This window comes from Diceros bicornis, chromosome 12, assembly GCF_020826845.1.
Source record: "Diceros bicornis minor isolate mBicDic1 chromosome 12, mDicBic1.mat.cur, whole genome shotgun sequence".
In the NCBI taxonomy this organism is placed as follows: Eukaryota; Metazoa; Chordata; class Mammalia; order Perissodactyla; family Rhinocerotidae; genus Diceros; species Diceros bicornis.
In genome coordinates this window covers 15,382,243-15,398,333 of record NC_080751.1, presented here as the reverse complement: position 1 = coordinate 15,398,333, position 16,091 = coordinate 15,382,243, and the positions used below count along the sequence as shown (strand labels likewise).

At 38.4% G+C, this 16,091-nt stretch overlaps 1 protein-coding gene across 8 annotated transcripts in view; it reads left to right on the top strand.

Moving 5' to 3' along the window:
- Positions 1-16,091, top strand: part of ALMS1 (ALMS1 centrosome and basal body associated protein) — a 228,084-nt gene that overhangs the window by 136,159 nt on the left and 75,834 nt on the right. The gene's annotated exons all lie outside the window — the stretch shown is intronic.

Below are 16,091 nucleotides of genomic sequence, written 5' to 3'. Positions count from 1 at the left end.
TTGCCACATTATATTATTTAAGATGTTGGGGCCGGCCCCGTGGCTTAGCAGTTAAGTGTGCGTGCTCTGCTACTGGCAGCCCAGGTTCAGATCCCGGGCGCGCACTGACACACTGCTTCTCCAGCCATGCTGAGGCTGCGTCCCACATACAGCAACTAGAAGGATGTGCAACTATGACGTACAACTATCTACTGGGGCTTTGGGGAGAAAAAGGAGGAGGATTGGCAATAGAGGTTAGCTCAGAGCCGGTCTTCCTCAGCAAAAAGAGGAGGATTGGCATGGATGTTAGCTCAGGGCTGATCTTCCTTGGAAAAAAAAAAAAGATGTCCAGTTTTCAACAAAACTTTACAAGATATGAAAATTACAAACAAAAAAATATGGTCCATACACAGGCAAAATAGCAGTTTAGAAACTGTCCCTGAGGAATCTCAGACCTTGGACTTACTAAACAAAGACTTTAAATTAGCTATTTAAAATATGTTCAAAAACTAAATGAAACCATGTCTAAAGAACTAAAGGAAAAGTCTGAGAACAGTGTCTTACCAAATAGAGAATATCAATAAAGAGATAGAAATTACAAAAAGAAACCAAATAGAAATTCTGAAGTTGAAAAGTATAGTAACTAAAATTAAAAATTCACTAGAGTAGCTCAATATCAGATTTGAGCAGGCAGAAGAAAGAATCATTGAACTTGTAGTTAGGTCAATTGAGATTATCCAGTGTGGGAAACAGAAAGAAAAAAGAATGAAGAAAAATAAACAGAATCTCAGAGTCCTATGGGACTCCATAAAGCATACTATTATACACATAATGGGAGTTCCAGAAGACGAAGAGGGACTCAAAGAATATTTGGAGAAATAATGGCCAAAAACTTCCCAAATTTGATGACTGTTAATCTGCACATCTGAGAAGCTTAAGGAAGTCCAAGCAGGATAAACTCAGAGATCCATGTCCAGACACGTCATAATCAAACTGTCCAAAGACAAAAACAAAAAGAATATTGAAAGCAGCAAGAGAGAACCTACTCATCATGTACAAGGGACCCTCAATAAGATTAATAGATGATTTTGCATCAGAAAACCACGGTAGCTGGAAGGCATTGAAATGACATGTTCAAATATGTGGAAGAAAAACACTGTCAACCAAGAAATTAAGACATTGTCAGATAGACAAAAACAGAGTTCATTGCTAGCAAACTGACCTACAGGAAATACTAAAGGGATTCTTCAGGATGGAATGAATGGACACTAGAGAGTAATTCGAATCTACGTGAAAAAATAAAGAGCTCTGGTAAAGGTAACTACATGGGTAAATACAAAAGACAGTTTAAATGTATTTGGTTTGTAATTCCATTTTCTCTCCTATATGACTTAAAAGACAAATGCATAAAGCAATAATTATAAATCTGTGTTATTGGACACAAAATGTATAGAGATGTAACTTGTGAAAATAACAGCATAAAGAAGGGAGAGACAGAGTTATATAGGAGAAAAGTTTTTGTCTACTGTTAAAATTGGTATTAATTCAAATAGATTGTTAATTTATATTAAGATGTGAATGGTAATTCCCAGGACCACTAAGAAAATAACTCAAAAATATATAATAAAAGAGTTACCATAGGAATTATAATGCTACACTAGTCAATATCTATTTAACACAAAAGAGGCACTAGTAGAGAAATCAAGAAACAAAAAAGACATATAGAAAATAGCAGACCTAAATTCTACATTATTGGTAACTACATTATATGTAAATGGATTATACTCCAATAAAAAGGCAAAGGGGCTGGCCCGGTGGTGTAGCGCTTAAATTGGTGCACTCCGCTTCGGTGGCCTGGTGTTCCCCGGTTCGGATCCCGGGCACGGACCTACGCACCGCTCGTCAAGCCTTGTGTGGCGGTGTCACATATACAAAGTAGAGGAAGGTGGGCACAGATGTTCGCTCAGGGCTAATCTTCCTCAGCAAAGAGAGGAGGATTGGCAACAGATGTTATCTTAGGGTCGATCTTCCTCATAAAAAAAAAAGGTAGAGATTAGGAGAGTAGATAAAAAGACATGATCCAACTATATGCTGTCTACAAAAGACTCATTTTAGAGTCAAAGATAAATTGGTTGAAAGTAAAAGGATGGAAAAGGGTATGCCATATAACCAGTAACCAAAGAGGGCTAGAGTGTCTATTGTTAGATAAAATCGACTTTATTTTTTTATTTTTTGCTGAGCAAGACCGGCTCTGAACTAACATCTATTGCCAGTCCTCTTCCTTTATTTTTTTCCCCAAAGCCCCAGTAGATAGTTGTATGTCATAGCTGCACATCCTTCTAGTTGCTGTATGTGGGACGCGGCCTCAGCATAGCCAGAGAAGCGGTGTGTTGGTGCGCGCCCGGGATCCGAACCCGGGCCGCCAGCAGCGGAGTGCGCGCACTCAACCACTAAGACATGGGGCCAGCCCCTAAAATCGACTTTAAAACAAAAATTATTACTAAAGGCAAAGAAGGTCATTTTATAATGATAAAAGGGTCAATCCATTAAGAAGATATAACAATTGTAAATGTATATGCACCTAACAACATTGTCCCAAATATATTAAGAAAAACAGAATTAAAAAGAAAAAAAACCCTAACACTATTAAAGGGAGAAATAAAGAATTCAAGCCAGTAGCAAAAGGTTGCATACTATATATATATATATGAAATGTTTAGAATAAGCAAATCCACATAGACAGAAAGTAGATTAGTGGTTGCTAGGGGCTGTGGGGGAGGGGGAAATGGGGAGTAATTGCTAACATGTATAGGGTTTCTTTTCGGGGTGACACAAATGTTCTGGAATTAGCAGTGTTGGTTGTGAATATACTAAAAATCACTGAATTGTACATTTATTTAAATTGGTGAATTTATGTTATGTAAATTATATCTCAATTTAAAAAAAGAAAAAGGAGAGGCAGGAATGAACAAATGAAGAAAAGACTGCCTGAAAATGTAAATATTTGGTAGCAGATTTAAAATATATTTTGCAGGCAAGAAAGGGTAAAATTAACATGAAGGAAATTGAATTGGTGATGAGAACAAACTTGAGAAAGTCTCCAAAAATACAGAGGAAAAAGAAAAACAAAATGCAAATGATGAGAAAAAAGATGAGAGATGTGAGGAACCAAACTAAGAAGTATATCTTGTAGCTGAGGAATAAAGCAGAACAATGTGAACAAAAGTAAGGAAAACTTCCCTTTCCTGAAGTAGGGAACACAGTATGCAGATTGAAAATTATCATACAATTCAGACAAAAATCAATAGAAAGAGAATGAGATACATATTAGAATAAGATTTTGAGTTAAAATAAAAGAAAAAAACCTATAAATGTACAGCTTAAAAAAAAACTGGTGGGAATGTAAACTGGTGCAGTCACTATGGAAAACAGTATTGAGATTCTTCAAAAAAATAAAAATTGAACTACCATTTGATCCAGCTATTCCACTTCTGAGTATTTATCCAAAGAACATGAAAGCACTAATTCGAAAAGATATATGCACCCCTGTGTTCATTGCAGAATTGTTTACAATAGCCAAGACTTGGAAATAACCAAAGTGCCCATTGATGGATGAATAGGTAAAGAAGATGTGGTGTGTGTATATATATATATATATATATATATATATATATACACACACATATATACAATGAAGTACTGCTCAGCCATAAAAAAGATGAAATTTTGCCATATGCGACAACATGGATGGACCTTGAGGGTATTAGGCTAAGCGAAATAATTCAGATGGAGAAAGCCAAATACCAAATGATTTTACTCATATGTGGGAGATAAAACAACAACACATAGATACAGAGAATAGATTGGTGGTTACCAGAGGGGAAAGGAGGTAGGGGGAGGAAAAAAGGTGTAAAGGGGCACATTGTATGGTGACAGATGGCAACTAGACTTTTGGTGGTGAACACGATGTAGTTTATACAAAAGCCAAAATATAATGATGTACACCTGAAATTTATATAGTGTTGTAAACCAATGTTACCTCAATTAAAAAAAAATTCAGACAAAATTTGCATTCTATCCCCCCCCAAAAAAGAGTGATGTTGAGATTTTTGATGTATTGTTCACTTATCAAATTCAAAAAAAATACGTGGGGCTGGCCCGGAGGTGTAGTGGTTACATTTGCACACTCCGCTTTGGTGGCCCAGGGCTTGCGGGTTTGGATCCCGGGCCTGGACCTACACACTACTCATCAAGCCATGCTGTGGCAGTGTCCCACATAGAAAAATAGAGGAAGATTGGCACAGATGTTAGCTCAGGGCCAGTCTTCCTCACACACAAAAAGGTTTTTTTTTTTTTAAAGCTTATATAGTTAAGGGGGCAAAATTTAGTATGATACCAAATTTATTTAAAATACTACTGTAAGAAATAAAGGGAAAAAAATCTCTATTTATTGGGAAAATTATATAATTCAAGAATTTATAGGGCCGGCCCCATGGCTTAGCGATTAGGTGCGCATGCTCTGCTGCTGGCGGCCCAGGTTCGGATCCCGGGCGCGCACCAATGCACTGCTTCTCCGGCTATGCTGAGGCCGTGTCCCACATACAGCAACTAGAAGGATGTGCAGCTATGACATACAACTATCTACTGGGGCTTTGGGGGAAAAAAAAAATAAATAAAATTATTAAAAAAAAAAAAAAAGAATTTATGGACCCAAGTGCATGTTCATTAAGCAGTACGGTAATGAAAAGACATTTTCACAAGTATATGGGAGCTAGAAAATATATTCTACCTCTGTACCTTCTGGAAAAATTCACTTGAAGACACACCAAGCTAAAGAGATGGATCAAAATGAAGAGTTCAAGAAAGAGAAATGAAGTACTGTTAAATGACCAGTGGTAAACTTTGAAGCCAGTTTAACATAACTCATCTAAATAGAATATTTAGTTACAAGGTGAAAAAAAGTTCCAGAAGTTAATTTTGGAATGAAAGGCATGAAAAGAAATATCAATTTAATGTATTTTTTGTCTTTAATAGAAGAGACTAAAGGGTTTCATTTTATTCACGGCTTGGTGATCAGATAGGTTAAAGAAGTTTTGATAAAACTCTAATATGATACCAAAAGCACAGGCAACAAAAGAAAAAATAAATTGGACTTCATCAAAATTCAAAACTTTTGTGCATCAAAAAACACTATCAATAGAGTAAAAAGGTGTCTGGCTACATGCCCAGTTGTGTAAGCAGTGTGGGATAGGTTGTGGAGAGACTGAAGAAAAGACCTGGAGACGGTGTACGAGACACATAGGTTTATTGGGACTTACGTACGGGGAGTGTCCAGGAGCGGCTGGCTGGCTGGAGTTGTGCACCCACTACCGTGAGCAGAGAGGGGGTTGCTTATATAGGCAGGGGACAAAGGCTATGTGCTTATCAGGAGGGACTCTCCTTGGTACAACCAGCATTCCCAGGAACAGCAACTCATGTGGAAGGGCTCTATGTTCCTTCAAGATGTGATGTGCTTTGAATGAGGTAATTAAGATGCGGGTTGGCCAGGCCCTGGATCATTACAAATCCCAAATGGTTGACTTCCTGCCCAGAAGAGGGCCAGAGGGACACATGGTTGCTATAGGGCACGTAGGCTACGGCTCTACAAAAGGTAACTCACAGAATTGCAGAAAACATTTTCAAACCATATGTCTGATAAGGGATTAATATCCAGAATATAAGAAGAACTCTTACAACTCAACGACAACAACAAAACGATCTAATTTTAAAAAGGACATAGGATCTGAATAGACATTTCTCCAAGAAAGATATACAAATGGCCAAAAAGAACATGAAAAATGCCCTACATCATTAGTTATGAAGGAAATACAATTTAAAACCACAGTGAGATGCCACTTCATACCCATTAGGATGGCTATTATAAAACAGAAAGAGAGTTAGCAGGGATATGGAGAATTTGGATCCCTTGTGTATTGCTGGTGGGAATGTAAAATGGTGCAGCCACTATGGAAAACAGTATAGTGGTTCCTCAAAAAATTAAACATAGAATTACTGTATAATCCAGCAATTCCACTTCTGAGTATATGTCCAAAAGAATTGAAAGCAGGGATTTGAACAGATATTTGTACACCAATGTTTATAGCAGCATTATTCACAATAGCCAACAGGTGGATACAATGTAAATGTCTATCAGCCAATGAATAGATAAACAAAATGTGATATATATGTACAATGGACTATTATTCAGCCTTAAAAAGCAGTGAAATTCTGACACATGCTACACTGTGAATGAACCCTGAAGACACTTCACTAAGTGAAATAAGCCAGTTACAAAAGGACAAATATTGTAAGATTTCACTTATATGAGGTACCTAGAGTAGTCAAATTCACAGAGACGAAGTAGAATGGTGATTACCAAGGGTTGAGAGGAGGAGGAAAAGGGAGTCATTGTTTAATAGGTACAGAGTTTCAGTTTGGGAAAACGAATAAATTCTGGAGATGGATGGTGTGATGGTTGCACAACAACGTGAATATACTTAATGCCACTGAACTGTACACTTAAAAATGGTTAAGGGGCTGGCCTGGTGGTGTGGTGGTTAAGTTCACGTGGTCCGCTTTGGCATCGCAGGGTCGCAGGTTCACATCCCAGCCGTGGACCTACGCACTGCTCATCAAGCCATGCTGTGGTGGCATCCCATATGCAAAATAGAGGAAGATGGGCATAGATGTTAGCTCAGGGCCAATCTTTGTCAGCAAAAAGAAGAAGATTGGCAACGGATGGTTAGTTCATGGCCAATCTCCCTCACCAAAAAAAAAAAAAAAAAAAAGTTAAAATGGTAAATTTTATGTATATGTTATGATAAAAAAAATACTAAAAAAGAGTTACCAAAAATCTGTAATAGAATTTTAAGACTAGATATCTATCTTCCAAATTACTATTGTGTACAAAATTAGCAAAATAATATAGAACAAGAACAGAAAACAAGAAACTTTAAGATAGCATAAACCATTCAGATGAATGGATTACAATGAAATGTCTTTAGCTATGATACATAATTTTAGCATACATTGGCATTGTCTCATACATGCATTTAACTTAAGCAAGTTCAATTACATATATTTAACAAAAGAAGGAGAGAGAATTTTAAAAATGCAAGTGTTTTTGTGCACTCTGAGCATATTACCAAGGGCATTTGAAATGAGAGGTGGAACATCTCCATTCTCAAAGTTCATTGTCCTCATTTGCCTTTTGTAGTTTAAGCATCTTATTTTGCTTCCTTGAGTGTCATTCTACAGTTTAAAGTGTCTTATTGGTGCAACGTGGTGTCTAAACACAAGCCAGGTACTTCATCAGGTGCTCAGATGCAGGCAGAGTGATTTGTTGTAAGCCAGGAGGGAAAAAAAAGTGGACTCTGGTTGATATATTGAGCAGACAGAATGTCAGTTTCAACGTGGTGCCTTCCTAAGGAACCTTCAAGGGTGATTTTGACCCTGCATGGTTTTTCACCTTATATACTGACTTTAAACTCTATATTCCATTTAAAATGTATCTTACTTGAGTGAAAAAAAAAGATATGAAACTATATATGTTGTGATCCCAGTATACATTCATTTAGAAAGATATATAACCAAAGTTTGGTTGGTTGTTTTTTTTTAATTGTTTTTGCATTCTTCTCTGAATTTCCTACAATGCCCAAGTTTTTTTTTTTTTTAAGGTGACAGAAAGCTTTCAGCTCATGTTCATTTGTTTCTTCATCCAAAAAGTATTCAAGCTCCTAATGTGTTCCTGGCAGATACTGTGCTAAGTTCTACATTTATAGGAGTGTGCAATGTAACCTTGGCCCCTACAATCATGGAGTGTATATTCAAGTGGGGAGGCAGATATTAAACAAATAGACCACAAATAAGTACATAATTACAAATGATGTGCTAAGAAAATAAAGAAGAATTCTAAGAGAATAATAAGAGGACCCCATTTAGTTTTAGGAGCTCGTGAAGGCCTTTCCAAGAAAGAAACTTTTGAGCTGAGATCTAGAGGACAAAGGTGAGTTAGGCAGGCAAAGAGTGGAGAATGAAAGTCTTCTGGCCAGAGGGAACAGTATGAGCAGAGCTCCTGAAGCAGGAAAGGGTTGGATGTATTTGACAAATGAGAAGAAGGCAATGTGGGTAGAGCAGAGTGGTGGCTAGATATGGTTAAAGATAGGTAGGTCCAAGATCTTGCAAGGTCTTGTAAATCATATTAAAGCATTTGAATTTTGTGTTAGAAGGCAACTGTGGTTTGATTTACGTTTGTAAATTTATTCTGGCTGCTATATGGAGAATGGCTTGTAGATGAGAAGGTAGGGAGCCAAGGTGGGGAGGGTCAAGAAGTCGAACTGAGGACACCAGTTAGTTAGAAGGCTCTTGGCGGTAGTCAGTATCAGAGATGATAGCATGTAGGATTAGAGTGATGGTGATAGAGATGGAGACAAGTGGACACAGTCAACTTATTTTTAGGAAATATTTCCTCCAGGACTTGATGATAGAATATGGAGAGTGAGGGAGAAGGAGGTGAAAAAAATAATTTCTAGTTTTCTAAAGTAAGCAACTGGGTGAACAGAGGTACCATTTACTGAGATGGAGAAGTCTGAGGAAGACGCAGATTTGGGGAAGATGATCGAAATATCTGCTTTGGACATGTTAAAAATGAGATTCCTGAGTGACGTCAGCGTCATGGCGGAGTGAACTTTCCCATAAACTCTTCCCCTGATAAGATACAACAAAAGGAACAGTCACAAACCAAGAACAGACTGCTAGACAGTGCAAGGCAAGACGGAAAGATCCACGCTGCTGCACATCTGAGAGAGGAACATGCTAGGCCCCTGGAGGAAGTGGGGAGAGGTAAGGAGAACTCCTCTCCCTCCCCATCAAATCAGTGACCCCGGTCTGCGTGGCTCCCAGAGATGGGGGAGGGGCAGCCCTCTGTGGGGAAACCGTAGCTCTTCGGGCTCTGTCAGCCAGTGGGAAACTCCCACACAGAGGATTCAGAACAACTACAGGGCTACCATCAACATCTGAGCACCCCAGGAGAGTGGATAATGAGGGGCGACCAAGAAGCCCCCCACGCCAGGGACCCAGCGGGCAAAGGAGAGAGCCCCCCGCCTCCCCATAAGCCGCACACTACAGCTCAGCTGACCAGACCAGACCAAGCTGCCGGCGGATCGCAGCGAACAGCCGCAGCAGAGCGCAGGGGGCTCAGATTACACAGCCGTTCACCACCACACGGTGGCGGTGGGTGGAAATTACAACCGGATGTTTCCAGGATGAGGGAAAATAAAGCCAATACAGGAACCACAGTGCAAAGGTACATAAAATCACCAGACCAGAAAGAAAATGACAAGCACCCAGAAACCAACCCTGAAGACACAGAAATACATAACCTGAACAACAAAGATTTCAAAATAGCTATAATAAAAAAACTCAATGAAATATGAGATAACACAGACAAACAATTCAATGATATTAGGAGTTTCTTCACAAAAGAGATTGAAATCATAAAGAAAAACCAATCGGTACTGATGGAGATGAAGAACACAATGGAGGAGATAAAGGAGAATCTGGAATCTTTAAAGGACAGAGCTAACAATATGGAGGAAAGAATTAGCAGTATAGAGGACAGGAATACAGATATGCTCCAGATGGAAGAGGAGAAAGAACTAAGACTAAAAAAAAATGAAGAAAGTCTCCAAGAAACATCTGACTCTATTAGGAAATGTAACATAAGAATTATAGGTATTCCTGAGGGAGAAGAGAGAGAAAGAGGAACAGAGAGCCTATTCAAGGAAATAATAGCTGAGAACTTCCCAAATCTGGGGAAGGAACAGGAAACACCAGTAAGTGAAGCCAATAGGTCATCTAAATACGTCAGCAGGCAAAGGCCCACTCCATGTCTTATGTAGTGGTAAGGCTGGCCAAAGTCAATGACAAAGAAACAATATTAAGGGCAGCTAGACAAAAACAAAAAATAATGTACAAAGGAACTCCATCAGGCTCTCAGCGGATTTCTCAACAGAAACTTTACAGGCGAGGAGAGACTGGAATGATATATTCAAAATACTGAAAGACAAAAACTTTCAGCCAAGAATACTCTATCCAGCAAAAATTTCGTTGAAATATGATGGAGAAATAGTAACTTTCCTAGATAAACAAAAGCTAAGGGAGTTCATAGCCACAAGACCCCCACTACAGGAAATACTCAAGAAGGCCCTCACGCCTGAAAAAAAGAAGAGAAAGGGAATACAAAGCTTGGAGCAAGGAGAAAAATAGGTAGATAAACTCAGAAAAATAGTAGATCTTTACCAGAATAGGTTAGCAACCACTTAAATACCAAAATCAAAGATCAAAGGAAGTTATTCACCAAAAATAAAAATAACCTCATCACTGTAAACACACACCCACAACACAAGACAGAATAAGGTATAACAAGAACAACTTATAAGGGGAAGAGGAAAGTGATTGAATTGACTTAGTATAAGGAAATAAGAGGCCATCAGATAATGGACTATCTCATACACAAGATTTTTTATACAAACCTCAAGTTAACCACTAAATAATCAAAACAAAACCAGATATGATAAACAAAGAGAAAAGTAGAAGAGTCATAAGACAGAACAACCAAACTGAATTGGTAGTCCGAAACAAATGAGGCAAGAAACAAAGGAATTGCAAAAGAACTGGAAAATAAGTGACAAAAATAAGTGACAACAGTAAGCCCTCATATATCAATAATTACCCTAAATGTAAATGGATTGAACTCTCCAATCAAAAGATACAGAGTGGCAGGATGGATTAAAAAGCAAGACCCAACAATATGCTGCCTCCAGGAAACACATCTCAGCTCTAAAGACAAGCACAGGCTCAGAGTGAAAGGATGGAAAACAACACTCCAAGCTAATGGCAAACAAAAGAAAGCAGATGTTGTCATACTCATATCAAACAAAGTAGACTTCAAGATAAAACAGGTGAAGAGAACAAAGAAGGGAAATATATAATGATAAAAGGGAAACTCTACTAAGAAGGCTTATCACTTATAAATATACATGCACCCAACATAGGAGCACCAACATACATAAAGCAACTATTAACAAACCTAAAAGGAGACATTAACAACAACACAATAATAGTAGGGGATCTTAATACCCCACTTACATCAATGGATAGATCATCTAGACAAAAAGTCAATAAAGAAATAGTGGACTTAAATGAAAAACTGGACGAGATGGACCTAGTAGACATATACAGAGCACTCCATCCAAAAACATCTGACTACACATTCTTCTCAAGTGCACATGGAACATTCTCAAGGATAGACCATATGTTGGGAAACAAAGCAAGCCTCAATAAATTTAAGAAGATTGAAATCACAACAAGCATCTTTTCAGACCATAATGCTATGAAACTGGAAATCAACCACGAAAAAAAAACTGGGGAAGTGACAAAAATGTGGAGAGTAAACAACATGCTACTGAACAACCAGTGGATCATTGATGAAATTAAAGGTGAAATCTAAAACTATCTGGAAACAAACAAAAATGAAAATATGCCATACCGAATCATATGGTATGATAAAGCGGTCCTGAGAGGGAAACTCATAGCAATACAAGCCCACCTTAACAAACAAGAAAAAGCCCAAATAAGCAACCTTAAATTACACCTAACAGAACTAGAAAAAGAAGAACAAACAAAGCCCAAAGCCAGAAGAAGGAGAGAAATAATAAAAATCAGAGCATAAATAAATGAAATTGAGACCAAAAAAACAGTAGAAAGGATTAATGAAACAAAGAGTTGGTTCTATGAGAAGATAAACAAAATTGACAAACCCTTAGCCAGACTTACTAAGAAAAAAAGAGAAAAGGCTCAAATAAATAAAATTAGAAATGAAACGGGGGGCTGGCCCCGTGGCTGAGCGGTTAAGTGCGCGCGCTCCACTACTGGCGGCCTGGATTCAGATCCCGGGCGCGCACCGACGCACCGCTTCTCTGGCCATGCTGAGGCCAGATACAGCAACTAGAAGGATGTGCAGCTATGACATACAACTATCCACTGGGGCTTTGGGGGAAAAAAATAAACAAACAAAAAAAGAAATGAAAAAGGAGAAATTACAATGAATACCACAGAAATACAAAGGATTATAAGAGAATACTGTGAGAAATTATATGCCAACAAATTGGACAATCTAGAAGAAATGGATAAATTCCTAGACTCATACAACCTCCCAAAACTGAACCAAGAAGAAATGGAGAATCTGAATAGACCAATCACAAGTAAAGAGATTGAAATAGTAATCCAAAACCTCCCAAAAAATAAAAGTCCAGGACCAGATGGCTTCTCTGGTGAATTTTACCAAACATTCAAAGAAGATTTAATACCCATCCTTCTCAAACTATTCCAAAAAATAGAGGAAGATGGAACACTTCCTAAATCATTCTACGAGGCCAACATCACCCTGACACCAAAGCCAGACAAAGACAATACAAAGAAGGAAAATTACAGGCCAATATCACTGATGAACGTAGATGCAAAAATCCTCAACAAAATATTGGCAAACCGAATACAGCAATACATTAAAAAGATCATACACCATGATCAAGTGGGATTTATACCAGGGACGCAGGGATGGTTCAACATCTGCAAATCAATCAACGTGATACATCACATCAACAAAACAAAGAATAAAAACCACATGGTCATCTCAATAGATGTAGAGAAGGCATTTGACAAGATACAACATCCATTTATGATAAAAACTCTCAACAAAATGGGTATAGAACGAAAGTACCTCAACATAATAAAGGCTCTTTATGACAAACCCACAGCCAACATCATACTCAACGGGGAAAGACTGAAAGACATTCCTCTGAGAACAGGAACTAGGCAGGGCTGCCCACTCTCACCACTCGTATTCAACATCGTACTGGAGGTTTTGGCCAGAGCAATTAGGCAAGAAAAAGGAATAAAAGGAATCCAAATAGGCAACGAAGAAGTGAAACTCTCACTATTTGCAGATGACATGATTTTCTATATAGAAAACCCTAAAGAATCCATTGGAAAACTATTAGAAATAGTCAACAACTATAGCAAAGTCACAGGGTACAAAGTGAATCTACAAAAATCAGTTGCATTTCTGTATGCTAATAATGAACTAACAGAAAGAGAGCTCAAAAAGATAATAACTGTTCACAATTGCATCAAAAAGAATAAAATATCTAGGAATAAATCTTACCAAGGAGGTGAAAGACCTATACAATGAAAACTAAAAGACATTATTGAAAGAAATTGATGATGACATAAAGAAATGGAAAGACATCCCATGCACATGGATTGAAAGAATAAACATAGTTAAAATGTCTATATTACCTAAAGCAATCTACATATTCAATGCAATCCCAATCAGAATCCCAATGACATTCTTCACGGAAATAGAAAAAAGAATACTAAAATTCATATGGGGCAACAAAAGGCCCCGAATAGCTAAAGCAATCCTGAGAAAAAAGAACAAAGCTGGAGGTGTCACAATCCCTGACTTGAAAACATACTACAAAGCAATAGTAATCAAAACAGCATGGTACTGGTACAAAAACAGACACACAGATCAATGGAACAGAATTGAAAGCCCAGAAATAAAACCACACATACACGGACAGCTAATTTTCGACAAAGGAGCTAAGAACATACAATGGAGAAAGGAAAGTCTCTTCAATAAATGGTGTTGGGAAAACTGGACAGCCACATGCAAAAGAACGAAAGAGGACCATCCGCTATTGCCATTCACAAAAATTAACTCAAAATGGATCAAAGACCTGAAGGTGAGACCTGAAACTATAAAACTCATTGAAGAAAATATAGACAACACACTGTTTGACATTGGTCATAAAGGAATCTTTTCAGATGACGTGCCTACCCAGACTAGGGAAACTAAAGAAAAAATAAACAAGTGGGACTTTATCAGATTAAAGAGCTTCTACAAGACAAATGAAAGCAGAATCAAGATGAACAGAAAACCCACCAGCTGGGAGAAAATATTTCCAAAACATATATCTGATAAGTGGTTAATCTTCATAACATATAAAGAACTCACACAACTGAACATCAGAAAAACAAACAACCCGATCAAAAAATGGGCAGAGGAAATGAACAGACACTTCTCCAAAGAAGATATACAGATGGCCAATAGGCACATGAAAAGATGTTCAACATCGTTAATCACCAGGGAAATGCAAATCAAAACAACACTAAGATACCACCTCATGCCCATTAGAATGGCTATAATCACCAAGACAAAAAACAACAAGTGTTGGAGAGGATGTGGAGAAACAGGAACCCTCATACACAGCTGGTGGGAATGCAAACTGGTGCAGCCTCTATGGAAAACGGTATGGAGATTCCTCAAAGTATTAAAAATAGAAGTACCCTATGATCCAGCTATCCCATTACTGGGAATCTATCCAACGCACCCGAAATCAACAATCCAAAGAGGCTTATGCACCCCTATGTTCATTGCAGCATTATTCACTATAGCCAAGAAGTGGAAGCAACCTAAATGTTCTCGACTGATGATTCGATCGAGAAGATGTAGTATATATATACAATGGACTACTACTCAGCCATAAAAAAAGACAAAATCGTCCCATTTGGAACACCATGGATGGGCCTGGAGGGTATTATGTTAAGCAAAATAAGCCAGATAGAGAAAGACAAACACTGTATGATCTCACTCATATGTGGAACATAAACCAACACATGAACAGAGAAAACTGTACTGTGGTTACCAGGGGGAATGGGGGTAGGGTGTGGGCACAAGGGGTGAAGGGAGACATATATATGGTGATGGACAAAGATGTACAACCCAAAATTTCACAATGTTATAAACTATTAAAGCATCAATAAAAAAAAATGAGATTCCTGTTCCACATCCATGTAGAGATGTTAAATCTGCAGCTGAATGTAGACAGAGTCAGTTTATAAATGTTCAGGTTATACTCAAGGGTACCACGTAGAGGTGACACTATTCACCTCATAAACATATCCTGTTTTTTATGAAAACACACAGGTCGGCATGAAGGCTCCAGATCTCCAATTAGAGTTCTGAAGCAATAATGTGAACTCTCTTCCTGCTCTAAACATAAATCCACACTTACACGTCCTACAGCTGTGCACAGATGCAGGATAATATGTACACACACGCTCACTGGCATGTGCACATGTGGGCAGCTACACTCTTTTTGAACTGCCTCTCAGCTTCAATGAGGTTGATTCTCTTGCTCATCCACCCGCTGCTCTCAGAGACTTAATTATAGTTTCCCACCTGACTCTGAACCTGACATAGTCACCTCTTTTGGAGAACGAAGGGTGGTGGTGAAGAGTGTGCATGTGCATGCTGCTGGTGATGTGTGTATTCTGGTATCTGAAAGTATTTGTGAGGAGAATGACCCCCATGTACAGTTGTTTGTGTTGTATCATAATGTATAATAAATTTCTTTCTTTTTTTTTTTTTTGCTGAGCAAGATTTGCTCTGAGCTAACATCTGTTGCCACATTTTGTGTGTGGGCCACCACCACAGCATGGCCACTAATAGACGAGTGGTGTGGGTCTGCGCCCAGGATTCAAACCTGGGAGGCCAAAGCAGAGTGTGCCAAACTCAACCACTAGGCCACCAGGGCTGGCCCAACTTAAATACTTTTAATTGAGAAAGGGACATCATTTGCTAATTTCTTCAAAAAATGCTGTAAGGGCAACCTGTGTCCTGAATGCTAGAATCTGAAGCTCAGAAGAAAGGTTTCAGCTAGAGATACGTGTTTGTTAGTCCTCAGCATATAGATAGTGTTCCATACATTGGGAATCAATGAGTTCACCCGGGAAGAGAAGAGAGCCCAGTTCTGACCCCTTGAGGAACTCCAGCATTGAGAGATTTGGTAGAAGAAAGGATACTAAAGATTTGTCAGAGAGGTAGTGAGCAAATAAGAGAACGGGGTGCCACAGAATCTGAGAGGAGACCAATATAATCTGTACGTATGACTCAGAAGGCTTAGTAGGATCCTTGCAGTCTGTCCTGAAAAGTCCTTCATGGCTTATTT